Genomic DNA, 19,939 nt, shown 5'->3' on the forward strand with positions numbered 1-19,939 from the left:
AAACCCTATGGAATGTGTAAAACGGCGGGCAGGATATCTGTCATTTTTGTGACCGAGTACCCCATCCGCCAAGGTCCTAATCAGGCCCTAAATGTCATGCCAGGATTACCTTACAGAACAAATGCCTGCATCACTTTTATCTTCCCAGCCTTAAAGTCAAGTCGTACTGTTGTTCTGGAGAATGGAAAAAGAACAGAAAATGCAATTTGGAAAATAAGTATGAGCCTATGAAATAAGGACCACACCATCAGGGTGGAACTGATATTCTTTCAAGGAGGTTGTGAACCAGTGTTGTAAGGCAGGAGCACAGAGGAATTTAAGTTCTCTCATGCCTCTCTCTAGGGAACTCCCTGACGAAATTAGGAATAAATCAAGATACAAGGTCTGCTGAAATTAATTGTCATTAGTTGTTTCTCCGTGCGTGGCTTTGCTTAAAGTCCAAGCTTCAAAGCGCCGAGTAGGATGAGGACATCCTTTCCTATCTCAGACCCTTGTTCTGGTTTCTCCTTTGAGAAAGACATTGTGAAGTTAATTTGAACTGCATGTTCACAGTTCCTGCCAATGCAAAGGCAGCGTCTGCAATGTGCTTTCAATAAAGCACCTCTGATTATAATGTGCAAAGAGGAAATCTATTTACACCACGACCTATATTAAACTTGTGTAGGCAGCAGGCTGCTCTGTTTATCAAAAAAACCTGCGTAAAGATGTCCAAGTCACCCACTGAGGTTGAAATATGCGTTGTTTTTTTATTATTTTGCGAAGTGTAATTGATGGCATATGGTTAAGACACATAAGATGCACACGCAGCACTGCAACTCGGGTAATGATGTAAAGATGTGTATAAAATAATCACTTTAGTGATGATCCACACTAGTCCCAGTGACATATATCCCTCTATGAACAGGAAGAAGATGCTGTGGAGTTTCCAAGTAGACAACCTTTTGGCAGGAAGACCTGGACTTATTTTGTGTGATCCGTGCCAAACTAATTTGACTCAGTCTTACCTTTTTTAACAAAATTAAGACTCCTTAAATCAAGGTCTACATATAAACGTGCACAGTGCAAGTCTTTTCATGCACTCAATGATTGTGTAGGAGTTGGATAAGCTTTCAGAGATAGGTGCAGTTATCTAATACCAATTTGTTTTTTAAAGATCTTCCTAATACATTTCTGTCGTTCCTAGGCGCTGCAAATAACAGCAATTACTGTTAACTAAGTTAATGACACTCAATTTACTGACCTCAGAGAGGTGAGGGGCTGTATCAGCCTTATCAGAATTTGAACGTGCGACCAAACACCAGCACTTACGTGAGTTGTAGGTATTCATGTCACTGAGCCATTCAGCTTGCAAAACATAAGTAAAGGGCAGGGGTTTACTGGAAACTAAAATCAGTACCCCTTCACGTGCAATAATCGTCACATATTAGGCACTAGCTATCTCTTTCACAAGAATTATTGCCTGTGTTATACTGATCCTCTGGCTGCAGAGGTAAACCAGAGAAACTGTGGGTATCCTCTGGGGAGTTTTCACATAGATTTTTTTACTCCTATCTGCTTTTCAAAGCACTCTAACAGGTGCTATCATGCACATATTCACTCACAGTATGAGGCTCATTATGAGTTTGGCAGACGGTTTACACCATCCCCCGAACTTCCAACTGGGAGGTTGCCGTCCTACAGGCTACCTCCCCGCCGGCCCCATTAAGATTTTCCCACTGGTCAGCAGGCGGAAACCTGAGTTTCTGCCCGCTGGCCTACCGGAAAACAGCCTACAGCATCCTGGCAGCTCGTAATCCTGGCGGAGATGTCAGTTCTTTTGTGCCCAACCGCCGGGGTTGTAATGTAGTGGTCAGACTGCTGCATTGGCGACAGTCCGACTGCCATCAGCGAGTCTGGCGGTCTAGTGACCACCAGATTCGTAATGTGGCCTTATGTGTTTTTATTTCTAACAAAAGTATTTATAAGAGATTTGGTGGAGCTGGGGAGAGAAAGGTGGGTGTGTAGCAGGTGACTGGGATAGAGCTTTGTGTTTTGTTGTCTTGTATTGTATTATAGCATTTGCATAGCACTTACTACTCCTATTTGGGGCACTGAGGCACTTATATATATGGATAGCAAGCTGCAATGTGTAGAGGGTGCTCTTCAGAGAGTGTTTTATTTCGTTTTGAGCCAGTGGGGGAAGTGTTTATGGTCGAGCCTGCTAGAGCATGTGCTGGAGCATGCATCTTACTTATTGACAATAAGAGCTTGGATCCTGCCTGTTGGTTATGATTTTATGCCTTGCCTGGTACTCTTCTTTATGGCCTTGTAATTTGTCACTGCAGACCTAGCATAATTTCCATTACTCTCTGTGTTGCAGGGATCAAACACTGATTTATTCAACTCAATCAGTGTCTGTCCCCTCCTGCCTATAGGATTGAGGAATTATTTTGTTCTTTTTAATTTTTCATGCCATGCAAACAGAAGGCATATGACGGCAAAAACGTGCCCATCAGGACAAACAAAATTGCTAAAATGTATTTTCTATAGTTAACTTTCTTTTATTTTGCCAAGTCTTCTTTTCTCACCTTGCACTCATGCTGTCTTTTGTTTTGCTCGTGGGTGCTGTTCTCATGAAATGGGGATTATCTTGTTCTAAATATTGCAAAGTAACAATGTTTCTTTTTTATGTGCAATTTCTGAAATTATACTTTAACACATAATCATGCAGAACACCCAATCCACCCCACTCCAGTCCACACTACTTAATCGAATCCATCCCAGACCAATCCAATCAACCTCACTCCAATACAAACCACTCACACCAATCTAAACCACTCCAGTCCACCACACTTCAATCCTCTCAACTCACCCCCACTCCAGTTCAGTCCACTCCAATCCAAAACAATCTGCCCACCCCAATCTAACACAAGCTGCTCCCTTCCAATCCAAAACAATCTCCTGCACTCTATTCTGCCCTCTCCAATCTGCCCACTCCAATCTGCCCCAATTCAAACTGCCCCACTTCAAACAGCCCCACTCCAATTCACCCCACTCCACAACAATCTGCACCTCTCTCATTCGACCCACTCTAAACTGCCCCACTCCAATCTGTCCCAGTCCAGTCTGCTTCACTCCAATCCAAAACAATCTGCCCACTCTTATCTGTCCCACTCCAGTCTGCCCCACTCCAAACCATCCCACTCAATCTTCGCTACTCCAGACCAGAACAATCAGCCACACTCCAATCTGCCCCACTCCAATCCACCTCACTCCAATTTAAAACAATCGACCCCACTTCAAACTGCCCCACTCCAATCCAAAACAATCCGCCCAACTCAATCCAATCTTCCCCACTCTAATCTTAAACAATCTGCTCTACTTGTATCTTCCCACTCCAATCGTCTCCACTCAAATCCAAAACAATCTGCTCCACTCCAATCTTCCCCACTCAAATCCAAAACAATCTGTCACACTCCAGTCTGCTCCATGCCAATCATCCTCTCTCCACTCTAATCCAATCCACTTTACCCTAATCCACCCATTCCATTCCAATTCACCCCACTCCAATCCACCACAATTCACCCCACTCCATTCCACCACAACCCATCCCACTCCAATCCACTCCACCCCACACCAGTCCAGTCAACCCCATCCTCTGCATTCTCTTCAAGATCTTCCGATGGATGCCCATCTCAACCAGGAAGACAATCACCCAGGCCCTCATCTCCAGCCGACTTCACTACGGCAATGCGCTCTACGCCAGGACCATGGAGCAGCTCCTGAACCGCCTCCAGATCATCCAGAACGCGGCAGCAAGTCTCATCCTTGACCTCCCTAGAAGAACCATCATTACTCTTCAACTCAGGGTTGTCCACTGCTCCCAGCCTAGCAAAGATGCCTCTTCAAGCTCCTCACGCATGCCTACAAAGCCCTCCACAACTCCAGACCCACCTACATCAACAACAGCCTCACATTCTACTGACTGACCTGAGAACTCTGCTCAGTCACCCTCTCCCAGTCCCATGTCCCTCCCATCTTTCGTGACCACTTCAGTGGTCGTCCTTCTCCCACTTCACTGCCAAGTCCTGGAACTACCTCCCCCTACACCTGCACACCTCCCCTTCTCTGAAGGACTTCAGAAAGCAGCTCATGACTTGGCTCTTCGACCGGCATCGCCATCCGCCACTCCAGTCCAAAACAATATGCCCCACTCCAATCTAAAACAACCTGTCAAATTCCAGTCCACAACAATCTGCCCCACTCCAATCCAAAACAGTCTGCTGCACTCCAATCTGCCCCACTCCAATTCTCCCCACTCCAATCTGCCCACTGAAATCTGCTCCACTCCAATCTGCCCCACTCCAATCCAATGTAATCCAATCCAAATCCTTCTGCCTCATTCTAAATTGCCCCACTGTAATCTGCCCCCTGCGATCTGCCCCACTCCAATCCAAAACAGTCTGCCCACTCTAATCCACCCCACTCCAATATATGTCCCACTTCAATCCAAAACAATCTACTTCACTCCAATCAATTTCCCTCCATTTTGCCCCACTCCAGTCCCAAACAACCTGCCATACACCAGTCCACACTCCAATCCAAAACAATCTGCCGCACTCCAATCCAATCCACCTCTCTCCAATCCATTTGCCATCTCTCTCTCCAAAACAATCAGTCCCACTTCAATCTTCTCCACTCCAACCCACTCCAATCAGCTCTACTTCAATTTAAAACAATCTCCTCTATTTTAATCTACCACACTCCAATCCAGCCCGCTCAAATCCAGTCCACCTCACCCCAATCCAATCCACCCTACACCAATCCAATCAACCCCACACAATCCAATCCAGTCAAATTCAATCTACCCTACTCCAATCCACCTCAGTCCAATCCACACTGATCCAGTTCGCCCACCCCAATCCAATCCACCTCAATCTAATCAACCATAATCCAATCCATCTCAATCCAATCTACCCCACTCAATCCAATCAAGCTCACTCAAATCCACTCCACTGAAATCCAGTCTACTCCACTCCAATACACCCCACCCCACTCAATCCACCCCACCCCACAGCAGTCCAATCCAATCTACCCCACTCCAGTCCATCCCACCCCATCCCAATCAAATCCACCTATCCCCAGTCCAATCCACCCCACCCCCCTCCAGTCCAATCTACCCACTCTTCTCCAATCAACCCCACTCTACCCCAATGTAATCCACCCCACCCCAGTTCAGTCCAACCCACTCAGTGTAATCCATCCAGCCCACTACACCATCCACTCCAATCCACCCTACCCCAATCCAATCCATACACTTGAATCCAGCCCACCACACTCAAATCCACCTCACTCCAATTTCCCCCACTTTTATCTACCCCACTCCAATCCAAACCACCCCACTCCAGTCCAATCCACCCCATCCAGTCCAGTCTAATCTTCCCCACTCCATTCTAATTCACCCCTCTCCAAACCACCATACTCTAAACCAGTCCAATCCACCCCACCCCATCCTATCCACCCCAATCCAATCCACCCCACCCCACTCCAATACAGTCCACCCCATCCAGTCTACCAACTCCAATCCACCTTACTCAATCCAACCCACTCTACCCCAATCCAAACGACCACAGCCTACTCCAATCCAACCCACCCCACTACCTCAACCCACTTTATTTCATTCTACCCCATCTACTCCACTCTACAACATTCCACTCTACAAAACTGTCTCCCTCCCAACCACTGAATTCTACTCCCTTCAACTCAGCTCTACGACACTGTACTCACCCTACTCCTCTCTACGACCCTATGCTCCAACAAATCAAGTCTACGACACTACTTCTCCACTCCACTCTCTCTAGGTCACTCCACATCATTAACTTTTACCCATGTTGAACAGCAGCCACACTGGTGTACAACACAGAAAAAACACATTGCCAAAGTCAATAGCTCTTGTATAGATGGGACCTATTGCTTTGCCAAAGCTTGTTTTACGTCCTGTGTGATGACCACTGAGGTGCTGTTATTATGTTATGGGATGCAGTGCCAGGCAGTGTGGTGGATAAAAATATGTGACAGGCAGATGGTCAAAGTGCAATAAGAACTAATAAAATAGGTAGTCACACAGCATTACAGTGGCCTTAAGGGAAGCAAGATTCTGTGTGCATGCCACCAAACTTGAGGAGGTGGGGGTAATGAGAGAAATACAGTAACAGAGATGCCAAAAGATGTCAGGCACAGATGCTGCCAAATGAGTTAAAAATGGCAAAAGGGGAATAGTGTGAATTGGTGGTATGAGCGAAAGACGTACACCTTGTTTTCTATTCTTTCTTAAAAACAGGGATATTGCCTTCAAAGGAACAAATACACCCCATGAAAGAGGAAGGAACAGGAAGAGCAATCACGCTGGCTCCCTGAGCAGCAACTAGATAACTCTTCACAGAGCCCAGATTTCCATTCTTCTACTAGGCTAAGGGAAGCCAATATTTTGTACAGATATTCACACCCTTATCACCTCCAAAGCAACTGAGGGCTCCCAAAAGCAGACAAGCACCACTTTGGTGAGCCTTAGTGAGGTCATGGCTCAAGCTTTAGCCAGACAAGCAACCTGCACATGTGAGGGTGAAGGACAAAGTACTTTGCAAGTTGCTGCTCTAAAAGTGCAAGAGTTTATTTTATCCTATAGTTCCCTGTTCTTTTTAGTTTACAAAACAAGACATCCCCTGACCTTTTAGAACTTCCTCCCGGGCAACTTCCTCTTTTATTATTGTTAGTGCATGACATTTCAGGGTAAGATTGGAAAAATGTGATGAAAAATGACTTACCTCCCTTTCATTGTTCCTGTGAAGTGATGTACCTTCAGTTTTTTTTTCAATTAAGCGAGGAAAAGAAGAGTTCTAATGTTGAGGGGCATATTGATTTAATTTTTTTATTTTTATTTTCTACAGTCTTTGTTATCCAGCCTGTTGGCCTCATTACTTACTGTTTGATATTGTAGCACTAATCCCAGTGGCCTCTCAGTAAATCCTTTTGCACATTTTAACACAATATGTACAAACACACACACACACTGCATATTTGCTCTACCACCTCACTCCCAGACAATCTCTATATACAATAATTGTATGTTTAGCCAGCAGAATTTACCTTCTTCCCAGTAAATACTCAAAAAGCACCTACACACTGACTTACTCCTCTCCCTCCTCAGTTTTACATTCCTTCATGCTGTTACTCCCTTTTTGAAGGTCTTTATGAGATGGATGATCCTTTTTTTAAAACCTTGCCTTGTCCCCTCCTTTCCCACTCTCCTTGGTGAACTAAGCTGTAAAATAAGCAATAATACAGTCTTTTTGAACAGCTCCATAGAGACCATTTTTTCACCAACACACACTTCTCACTTCACACATATGTAAATCCTCTTGTCTTAATGCTATGAAGTAGTACATTATTACACTCCCCTTCACTACACACCAGCTGGCCTCATACCACATTTACATGCATGACTGTGAATATTCTCACTCTTCTACTGTCATGACCAAATTGCACTTTACTTGAAGGAAGAACTCATCTTACACTGTACCATCATACATTGACTAGATTCACATCAACCATGCTCCTCTACTTAACTCCACCTTCGACCTATTCAATGAGACTTTATGAGCTTTCATTGAATCTCTCTACTATCCCTGTACAATCACCCAAAGAGCATCCCATGAGTAACTATGGATAATCCCTATTATCCCTGGCTTAAAGATGCATATGGGTGTATTTCATCAGAAATGTAGGAAACTATGCAACCCTGAATAGCACCTCAATAACTTAAGATCAGCTCTCAAACATGTTGCATCAGCCATTGCTGGTGCTAACACATCCATTCAAAATCTAGTCACCTCCCAACCATCACATTATATATTTCCACCCCGGGCTCTCAGATCTCTCTTCTCATCCTGTACCACTATCACCATCCCATTATTCTGCTCACTTTACCTCTCACTTCTACCATATGTCTACTACCAAAACTACCTACTTGATATTACTTGTTGTTCCTTCTCTGCTATCCTATAACCTGTTTCTTACCCCTTTGCAGAGCCAAATCATCTTCTCCCCTCCAATTACTTCAACTGCAATAATCTCTGTACTCTAGACAGACAATCCTTCTTGCTCATCGTCCAAATTTATAAGTTCTCAACTGTTAAAATACCTAGCTCTTTATTCTGGAGTTCTCTGTTACTTTTTGTCCCTATTTGACCATCTCACGTTTATGATCTCTAGCTCAAATATTTAAAAAATACTATTTCCCCCTTCCTTATAATGTCTATTAATATTAACTCTTAGAACACAACCTGCTTGCATCACATTAGCCTGGCTTCTCAGCACCTGAAAAAAATTTCACTCGAGACAAAATTCCCTCCCTCAACCTACAACAATTTGATATAGTCTTTTCTGATCTTACAACATTGATCTGCTGTATTTGTCATTATTCTCACATTATTTCCTACTTGTGGGATCACCAACACAGCACTCGGTTGTCTTTCTTCTTACCTGTTCAATAAATCCTTCACAGTACGCTGTTGTGTTACATTCACCACCAACCCCTCTACATTTGTTGGTGTCCTCTGATGCTCATTGCTATATATTGCTCCTCTTCGTCCATTGATGGCAAAATCCACTCTAACATAAACCACATACCTCCCTGGCGCCTCCTCACCTAACTGTCTGAACTCATCTTCTTTCCTGAAATATGTATGCCGTGCTCCTCAATCAGAAACCCAAGGGTACTTTTCAACCCCAACATATGTCTTGAAACACTCCTTTGTAAATATAGTTTCTATTGCTATATACCAGGAACTGAATATACATAAAATGCAGTCATATTCCCCATTCCACAGAGCTAAAATATTTTGCTCAATCCACTAGTCATATTCAAAATTCATATATTTCTGTTTCCTCTTTGTATGCCTATCAAAACATGCCCCAAGGGTTTTAATTTGCAACTTAAACCATCTTCAACTTGTCCAGACGGAAGCCCATGTAAGTCAAAGCAGCATAGGGGCAGGTTGATTATAGGCTACAAGTGGGACTATTGACATTACAGGTCATTGTCTTCAGACCCACTATTTACCTCAAAATGATCCTTTCTCTCTATCCCTACACTGTCATTAGAAACCTGTGAAGTACAAGTTACCCAACAGTGGTAAACTCCCGATGCCACTTCAACATCCACTCTGAGATTTATAGCTACTAGAACGCTGTACTCCCAATTGCTACCTCCAAACTTTACTCTGACCTGGTCCAACTAACATGAAATGAGGTACAATATGTATAATATGTACATAATGCATTCCATGCATACATTCCTTGTTTGATGAACTTGTTTTGCCACATTATGCAATCTAAATCTCCATGAACTTTGTTAAATGTATCCACCAAATGATGTATGGCGCTTACGTAACTATTGTTACTAATACGGCATTTCTTGTAGAAATGTTCACTCACAATGGATACATTCAAATACAAACAGTTGTTACTGTTGTAGTTAGCATGTGTTTTAAACCAACTGATATTAAGGGCTTGATTTAAATTTGGGCAGCTGGCTCGTCTTCTGCCAGCGTGATGGAATAAATTCCTCAATTGCCCTGGTGGAGGTGCAAATTTTGAAATGTCCATTGGCCCTGCAGACATTTCAAACATTGACAGGAACCGCTATCAAGGCTGTTCATTGACAGGAACCAACATCAAGGCTTTTCCTGCCAATGTGTTGGAACTGTGATGGACAGCTCCATCAAACATGATGGAGCATACAGGAAACGTAACAGTTTTTGTATTTTCTGAAATAAAATCCCAAAGTGGGATTTTCTTTTGTTAAACAAAAAGAAATGCCTCTCTCACCATGGGAGTTTGCTCCAATGGCAAGGGAAGCATTGAGCACTTTTCAATGCCCCTTTACACCAGGTTTTTTCTGACGGCTATATGTCCACCCATCTAAATTAGGTGGGTGGACATATAGCCAATTTTCCAACAGCCCTGTCTCTGTCGTCCTATCTCAGAAGTTTGGCCACGGTGGAGACAGAATAGTATCCACCATCATTTAACTGTGGTCCACTCACATCACATAGTCTTGGCGAGGGGGAACTCCATCACTGTTGGACCGCACTGCCTGAGGAGCTGTGCAATTGTTATTCTCCAACCTCTAGAATATGTTATAGATATTATTTTTTTCTGAAACTATTTTCTCTCGTGGTTGTCATCAATCTGTCTACCACTATACATCCTAATGAGCACGTTTTCATTGCACAGTTATGGCCACTTTATTTCTGGACAAATCTTTAAATGTATTTTATCTGTTTGCACAATTCATTGATGGATATCTAGATTTGTGTTTTATTTTACATGTAAATATTTTATGACGCAAACCAGACAAAAAAGGTCAGAGCACTGGCAGAAGATACAATATCAAAGCATCCAAATATTGACTCGAATGCTTTCACAAATCTAGAATTTATCATTTACAAATCCAGTCACTTCAACTTTCAGAGAACAGACTGTCAAGAAGAGGGCCCTGGGCTCAGAAAGCTGATTCTTTAATGCCTGGCTTAGAAGGTGTTTGTCTCTAAAAGATGTAGTTACAGAATCCGACAAGGACAACATATTTGATATATCTTTTTGTAGCTTGTTCTTCTAGGGAATTGGAGCATGTGCACAAATGGGACAAATTTTGAAGTGCATGGGACACGGTCATGGTAAACCGTTTTTATCAAACAGAGCACATGTATGTGCTTCCCAGCTAAAAAAAAGCGACCAAAGTGGAAATGACATACCTTAAAATGAAATGGAAAACATGTCAGCTTTAAGTCAGCCAGAAGGTGTGGTGGGAACACAGATTAAAGTCACTGAATATATTACCAGGAATATTTTGACATTCTGTGGTGGGAATAAACAGACTGCAGGCAAGCATACTTGACATATTCATGATACACACAATTGTACTGGCGCAAATGCAAATTTGCACCTCCCGAAAACTGCAAACAAATGTGCACTTGCTGTCCAGTGCAAAAATGTCAATGTGCACCTATTGGTCACTCCATAGATAGGTTATGAAAGCTGTAATAGCGCTATGTATGTAATCCGAGAAAGTTGATGAAAACGTGCACTAATGCAAGTAGGTAATCTATTGCCCATGCGTAGTATAATTTACAGTTACCTATGCATTTTAAAAATTGTATTTAAAAGCATACATATGTTGAACATCATTACCTAGAAGCAAAGCACAACCACTCAAGACCCTCTGAATCCCCTGAACCTGCTGATGCTAAACACCACTGCTACAATTATTGTTTCAAATTAAACTATTATACAATACAAATGCCTCTGCTGCTCTAATCCGTGCTAAATGAACACACCTACATAAATAAATAGATAAATAAATAAACACATAAATTAAATATTTTTTTAATTTCCTATTTCACTGCCCCTTTTTAAGGGTGCCAGCAAGCAAAATCGTAGCAGACGAAGCACCAGGCTGCCATAAGAAAATGTTATATTCAGTAATAAGTAGCACAGAAACAGACTTTGTGGTGACGATCTGGGTGGTCTCTGCCTGCACTCAATTCTGTGACCCTCTGATCTGTTCAGAAGACTTGGTACAGCCGCTGGGCCGTTGGTAAAGGAAGCCCAAATGTTCGCAAAAGAAGCAGGCGTATTTTCAAATTTCTGTAGCACAAAAGATAGTATTTGCAGGGAGCTCTAAGACATCAGTGGAAACAACGGATGAAAATGTACTTAATGGTTCTCACTTCAATGACAGAAATGATACATAAAATTGCAACTAAGGATACTTTCTCTATTTATTTGGTGTATTCCTGAATGTTTAGAAAGGAGGTGAATTGAAACATGTAAGGTTCACCATACACACTTCTCTCCTCGACAACCCTTTATGAGCCCTGATATCAAGGTCTCTATTCCCTTCTGAAATATCTCTTGCCACTCTCCCTTTGTCAGGTTGTCATGATCCCTCTTCCCTAATACACATATAAGCCTCCTTCTGCGAGCTTGGGCCTCTGACAGCACACAAGCGCTTGATTCCTTGGATAGCAGTGGGTAGTAGATAGCTGTGATGTCTGCCCAGGCCCATCCCACAGATCACAGCATATGCTGATGTTTACGGTTCCTATACTAGCCCCACACAATGCGGATTTCTCTCTCCTCTGCCTTGATGATACTGCTGTGCTTCCTTTTTTTCCCAGCCATTTTCCTGCCCTCTCCCTCACAAGGGAGGCGGTCAATGTCCAGTAGGGTCAAGTTACCCCGATGTCCTTGGCCAGCCCTGTAGGAACCTAGTCAAGGGTGGTCCACACCGCCCACATTCTCTATTAGAAAAGGAATTTGTCTTATCGCAATGAGAAGTCGGGGTCTCGTGATGGTGTTCTCCGATCTTCTCCATCCAGAGGACCTCTCATCATTCACCTGGTCAACTGCTGTTATGACATTTTCCTTTTCCTTTCAGTTCAGCTCTTCCTTTTTTTTGTACGTATCTCCTTCAGGTGTCGCAGAGTGTAATAAAGGGTTTGAAGTGAGATATGTTTCTGGTGATGTTGTTTCCTATAGGAGAGGCCGATACCAGCCTGGTCTTTCTCACAGACATGCTTGGAGGCTTCAGCTCATACGGTCTATCTGATTTTCTCTGCTGCACTTGTTTCACTAGAACCCAGTCACCTTCTCTTATGTCAGAGTCTTTGGTGAGTAAGCAAGTGTCAGCATATACTTTTAATTTACTTTTCTTAATTTTATCCGCTGTTCAGAGCTTTACATCTTCTCCAGTGACAGCCACGGAGGAAGCTTAGTATGAACTGGTCATCCAAGCATGAGAGTTGCTGGGCATTCTCCAGGCATGGAGTGTGGTGTTTTGCAATAGGCTCTCAGAACCTGACACAAAGCTTCACTCACTTCCAGTCCTTCAGCTTCCGCTGTTTGCACTGTTCTTCTTAATGTGCCCACGAACTGTTCAACCATGCCATTCGTTTGATGCTACACAAGAATTGTGTGACAATGTTCCACAGCCAGGTGCTTTAGAAACTCTTGAAGTTCGTGGCTGGTGAGTCATAATCCATTGTCAAACTTTATCTTTCTGAGTATGCCCCATGCTGCAAGCATCTCATCCACTGCCCAGATAACTTTTGCTGTGCCAATAGACAAGATTATATTCACCAGAGGGAAACATGAGTATTCTTCCTTTACCAATAAAAAGTAGTTGCCAGATGACATGAGACCAGAAAAGTAAATTTCTCCTAATTTACTACTCTCTCAGGTAGTTCAGACATTTTAAGCGGCACTGGCCTTTGTGATGGTGTGATGGATTGACTGGCGAGATGTTTCAGCCATTTATTAGTAGTGGAAACTGTGTTCACTCCCAGTAAGCTCTCTTTGTGGCTACAGTCCTCTATGCCCTCCATGAGCTAGGTCTAGTGTTTGTTTTCTAAAACTCTGCGGCAGGACATTTTGTGTGCTTCAAAGTACATATAGGATCTACCTACCTGGATCGGCTTGTGGAATGCAGGTGCTGCTTGGGGGGGTTCAGTCACTTCTTCCACTGCTCTGTATTTTTGAGGATTCTCATACCTTCAGTGCAAGATGGCACGTTTGTCTGTGGACCACCTCACAGATCACCTGTTTGATGACTGAGTGAATCGAGCAGGGCAAATTCCCTGTGCAAGTGCCCATCACCCACAGCATTGTAATAAATAAATTGGTACATCAGCTAGCTCCAAATAGAGGTCAGCTGCTCTGTTGTGCCGGTGACGTAACTGGCCTTGGGACATTTGGACTTTGAGCTTAATGAGTGGGGGAAATCTGAAAGGTAACCCAGGGTGTGGGCCTTAATGGTGTGGTCCTACAGTCACGTGGTATAAATAAATAAATGCCAGGACAGGCAGGTGGGTCCGGAGACCATCTGCACAAGCACTAGGGTGAATACTATCTCCTGTCTCTGTGTCATTTATTGTAGAACACTTAGCCTTTGCACATTACCACAACCCAGTCCTCACCACATGGTTGGCGCTCTAGGCTGTCCACAGTGGGCACCATAACATTGGCGATGAGGATTGTTGCACTACTCTGTGCTCCCAGGGTGCCCCAACTGGTGCGCACCAGCTTGCAGCAGCTGCATGTCTCTCTGAGGGTGCAATGCTCGTGCCGCACAAGCTGAGTGGTGCGCAGGACCCTGCTGTGCCAATCAGGCACATGTGAGGCAGGCCGGCCTCTTGGCATGAGGAGGACAACATGCAGGCCAGTCCTCAACAAACCTGACAGGGCCGATCAGGCGTGGCCGAGGAGCCCCTGCGTTATCACAAAAAAAGAAAAGGAGAAGGAAGGAAAAGGACTTCAGGATGGGCTCATGTGGCCATCTGCACAAGTTTTCCCCCAAACTATGCACCGCATTGTGAGGCCGGAGCCACGTGGTGCCTGCATGCAGTGAGTGTCACACTACACTAACCATCAGGCTACCTCAGGTGGAGGGGGACAAGAAGAAAAAGGGCAATAGCTAATCCTGTGTAAAAGGGAGAACCTAGAACACACACACATCCTGCAACGTATGTGCGTACAGCTTGCAAGGTAGCAGTATCAAGAAGGGAAGCCCAAGCCCCTGCACTCTCAACAGACACCTGAGTCACTACAAACATCGCGCAGTGACTGAGGCACCCCAATGCTATAGCCAACATCCCGGCAATAGATCTGTTTGTAGTTGAAGGAGCCAGATCTGCACAAGCGCCCAGGTTTAATGACTGAGTAGAAAGAGTTTTGTTGTTCTTCAAAGACACAGAAGTGAAAAATTAACAGAAAAGAGCTATTCTTGGGGACAAGGCAATTCACAAAAGTTCCAAAACGATCATGGAGGCAACCCCAAAGACTAAGGAAAAGTTGATAGCAGCACTTAACGCCTACATTGAACAAATGGTGAACCAAGAATATGAAAGATTTGTATTTTGCCAGGCCAGGCAGTATGCAGGAGTCCATTGATGCCTTTTACACCAAATTGAAGGAGGTATCCAGCACTTGTGGGTTTGCGGACAAGAGAGAAGAGATACAAGGCCAAATAATACAAGGATGCGCCTTAGGCAAAACTACTTGAATGCATCCTTCAGGAGTTAGGCAACTCACTGGCTGACGTTCCAGTGAAGGGAAGAACCAAAGATTTCTCAAAAGCCTGTGCCTTTTACATGGAAGCAAATATACAAAGGACAGTGAAAACAGAGCCAGGAAGTGTCGCTGCGCCCATGCCTAGCATGAGCAAGCTTAAGAAATCACACACTCCGGTAAAGTTGTGTAGCTACTGTGGTGGCCAGGCACATTGACTAGCAGACTGCCCGGGTAGGGGCAAAAAGTGTGCAGGATGTGGCAAACTCAACCACTGTGTAAAACATTGTCATTCCAGCAAGGTATGCACTCCCTGCACCACTGTCAACGTGGTGCCTGACCCCCAGAAGCAAAATAGTGACATGGATGATGACAGTAATGAGGAACATAAGATATACTCAATGTTCACCATATGTGCCGCTGCACAGTTACAGCGCTGTCTACCCCAATGCCAAATTCAGGTAGGCATCCACCCAATCTTGGCTGTCGTGGATAGAGAAAGGTCCATTAGCATAATGTCCGCCAAGGAGTCCATCAGGGTGTTCTCATATGAACAAGACAAGTCTCTAATAATGAGGGGAAATTTCCAAACCATCAAATACAGGTCTCAGTCAGTGGAATTCCAGATCTATGTAGCTGAAGAAGACCATGGCATATTCCTGCCATGCCGAGCTGTGGAGTCCCTCGGGATCATCACCTTTGAGTTTCCAGTGCACCAAGAGAGGGTTGCACACATCCTAACTCAATATCCTTCAGTGTTTGAAGGAACGGGATGCCTGAAAGACAAAGAGATCAAGTTGCATGTGGACCAATTAGTACAACCAGATGCTCTCTGGCACAGGCAAATTGCCTTTCACCTAAGGCCTCTGGTAGAGAAAAGCTTGAGAAGTTGGAGGCGGTGGGCATTATTGAAAAAGTGTCAGGATCCACTCAGTGGATGTCCCCCATTGTGGTGATACAAAAAACGCAACAGCCAGGTAAAATGCAGCAATTCGGGGTGCATGGCCACACGGTGCTCCATAACCCTCAGCCCGTGAACAGTTGTCCTGTAACATTCCCTGGGGCACTGCATCACCAGTCCCATTGCCCTTTGTCGGAAGAACCCACTGGTGCAGCTGGGGGGCCCACCCCTGCTCGATCTGGCCTCCATGTGATCCTGATGGTTGCGTTTGACGTTGCAGCCTATCATCCTGCACTGCACCCAAAGCCACAGCATGTTTTCTCTCTTTGAACCAGAAACCGGTCCATCCGTCCCAAAGGGGCGTGAGACTAGCCCATCTGCCTGTCTACCACTCTACCCCTCAGGACAACAGGGGAAGCGCTGTGGACCTACCACCACTTCATGAGCATCCCCCTTCCGTAGGATTATCGGGCCATGCTGGATGGCCCAAGGACACTGAGGGCCTATGTATTAACCCTCTCTGTGACGTATGAGTCCCAATTCTAGCGGCAAGTCACTCACCTACAGTACTGGAGGTGCTTTTGTCATGCATAATTCATTCTCCTTTGGCCCGCGATGACAACCTCCTGAGGTGAGACACTGGGGCAGCCCACATTGCCTTTCCTACGATTATACAGCATGTTTACTGATCTAGGGGCCAGGTTCATGGATAAAATGGTTGGTAGGAGATATTCAGAGGAGGTGGCTCTTGAACACTGGGGAACAGGGAGGGGACTCTTCACCTCCTCTGACCCCAACTCTTCATCACCTACTGTGGTCCTCACTAACTGTGAACCTGTGATGGGACCAGACCTGAGCCCTCCTGGCTCCTGCCACAAGCACTGCGGCCTGCACCGCACCCTACTCGTCATGGTACGCACAAAAACTGATAAGACCCCAGCAGTGACACCGGAAGTCCGGGGCAACGGAGGGGTTGGCGGTGACACTTGTGCCGTAGATATGTCCCTAGTAAATAAGCTGTCAGAGCACTCATGTAGGTGCGATGAACTCTTGACCACTGTACTAGACATCAAATCCACCCTAGAACCAAAAATGTATGCCCTGAGGAGTGATATGGGCCTCATGAGGTCAGACCACAAGAAATTGAAGGAGTGGGTTGACAACACAGCATCAACACTGGTCACCCCTGGGTCCACAGTCACAGAATCTGGGAAACACCTACAGGCATTGCAGGAGGAGGTCAACTACCTCAGGAGGTGGGTGGATGACCAGGAAGGCAGATCAAAATTTAATAACATAAGGATCGTGGGGATCCCAGAGAAAGTGGAGGACCCTAGCATGGTACTGTAACCTGAGGAGTGGTTCCCCAATACAATCTTAAAGGGTAAACAATTGACCTTTTTCTCTGGGGAACGTGCCCACAGGGTTCTGGGCAGACGCACCCCCCATTAGGACCTTGCTACGACTTGAGTCCTTTTATGAAGCAGGAGCCCAATCCCATCCATCCAAGCACCTGCCAAATAAACTCCCAGTTTAGGGAATCGAAGGCCTGTTCGAAGTCAAGGAAGGCCAGATCATACTGATCTTCCTGCAACCTGGGGTCATGCAGCACATATGCCAAGCAGCATAGGTTGAGCAGGGTATGTCCATGTGATATGCAACCTGATTGAACATCATGAATCAATCTTGGGAGATGTGCAATTAGGTGCAATGCCAAGATATGGCTGAGGAGCTTGATATCAATGTTTAACATTGAGATGGGCCGGTAAGAGCTGGCCTATAGGTGGTCCTTACCCAGCTTTGGTAACACATGATTAGCACCTCATCCATAGATTGTGCGAGAAGCAGCCGCTTGCAGGCCTCCGCATACACTTGTGCTAATTTATCTACTAGTGTTTCTGGGAAGGCCCGATAGAACTCAGTGGGCAGCCCATCATGGCCCAGTACCTTAGCCGTTTTTGAGGCCTTCATTGCTTCTAACAATTCTTGTTTATCTATCTGTTCTCCCAACTCTTCCTGGTCTGCAGAGGAAAGTGTTGAGAAGGGTAACTTATCCAAGTAGCTGGATAGTTCATTTGACTCTCCCAATAAATGTGGCTGTGTGTACATAGCACGTAATTGAGTGGCAAAAACCTAATTGATAGCTTGTTGGGTGTGTACCTGGCGGTTCATATGATCCTGAATAGTGAGGACATATTGTAAGGTGGATTCAGCCCTAATGAGCCGGGGCAACAGTCTTCCAGTCCTATACCCCTCCAGATACCAGCTCCTTCTGGCACCATTCTCATTGTGCTTTTCTAATTGGTCCCAGAGGTCCGGTAGCTTACTCTTACGTTGATCCCATGCTGTCATAGCACAGGGGTATGTAGGTAGCATCCTCCCTAACTTGTCCATTTCAGCTTCCTGTTTGGTCAGTTTGCCCTCCAGGGCCTGCCTCACACCTACTGAGGTCGCTATACACCTCCCATGGACCACTACTTTCATGGCATCCCATTCAACAGTTCTACACCCCACCATGTCCTACTTCCCATCAAAGTAATATGTCAATGTTGTTGAGAGCGTATCCCTAAAGACTGGGTTGGTCAAAGATTTATTTTTTTGGTCTTCATAGGGGCCTCAAGGGGGGGGTTGCAGGCTGACTATGTAAAGAATATGTGGTTAACAGTGGAGAGTGGTCAGACAGGTAGCGGGCCAAGCAATGTATATCTACTATCCTATATGCTGCCGCTGCCAATACAAACACATAGTCTAGTCAACTATAGGTGGCCAATGCAAGAATGTAACAAGAGTAGGCCCGGGCATGCGGATGTCTTTGGGCCATTTGTCAAACTGTTCTAGGCTGTGTTCACCTGCTGTCATGCAGCCATCACTTTTGATTCAGATCCTAGGGGGCTGTCTATCTAGGTCTCCATCCAGTGTGCAGGTCAAGTCGCTTGCTAGGAGAATTTTGTAAGGCAGTTGGATCTGAGCAACCTACAACATTTCCCAGAGAAACTGGCCATCATCCGTGTTGGGGCGTAGACATTAATGAGGCAGAAGTTGTGGGTGTCCAGAGTACCCTCGAGGGCAACAAATCTCCTCATGGGTTCATCTCTTAGAACCCATGAGGCCCACCCATATCAAAGCTCCTCTTGCACACCCAGAGTAGGAGGTGGCGAAAAGCTGTCCATGCCACTTCCCAAACCTATGCTTCCTGAAGTAGGGCTATTGCCATCCCTTATCTCCGAAGATATGCATACACTTTGTTCTGCTTTGCAGGATTATTCAGATCCCTTACATTCCAGGTTAGGACCTTGTATTTCATACCCTGAATCACCATTAGCATACAACAGAGAGTTGACAATCTCCCGCCTCATGTGGAACTGAATAACATTTCCCAAGAGCTTCCTCCCTCCTGTGTACCAGACACACAGGTGCCCCCAAAGTGCTTTCCTGTTAGAAGGCTGCATCCCAATAAATAGTCCCACCACTGTTAATAGTGATGAAACCCTCAGTTCCTCTGTGACCACAGTGCCGCGGCCCACCCTATCTCCACACTTTTATTCTTGATCAGTTGCTGGGCCTTCACTGTGGGACTCTGGGAGCTGGTTCAGTGGAGTGAACAAAATTTGCGTCTCGATTGGTTCGCTCTCATTTTTTAATGTTCCATCTTCTGCTACTAGAATCCTGTCAGTAGATTATTTCTGAGGTGCTTTCTCCAGAGGAGAAGTTGGTTTGCATTGGCAAGTAGAGTGCCTTGCTCCGCCTCGCCCAGATTCACGCCACATCATGAATTGGGGCCCTTGACTCAGCCCCAGAGAATCCACCCAGTCTACGGCTTCCTGTGGATTGTCAAAAAAATGCACTTTATTGTTGGGCTGAACTCTCAGTCGTGCTGGGAAGAGTAAGCTATATTGGATACCATGTTCCCTCAGCCTCCATTTGATTGAA

This window comes from Pleurodeles waltl, chromosome 1_1, assembly GCF_031143425.1.
Source record: "Pleurodeles waltl isolate 20211129_DDA chromosome 1_1, aPleWal1.hap1.20221129, whole genome shotgun sequence".
In the NCBI taxonomy this organism is placed as follows: Eukaryota; Metazoa; Chordata; class Amphibia; order Caudata; family Salamandridae; genus Pleurodeles; species Pleurodeles waltl.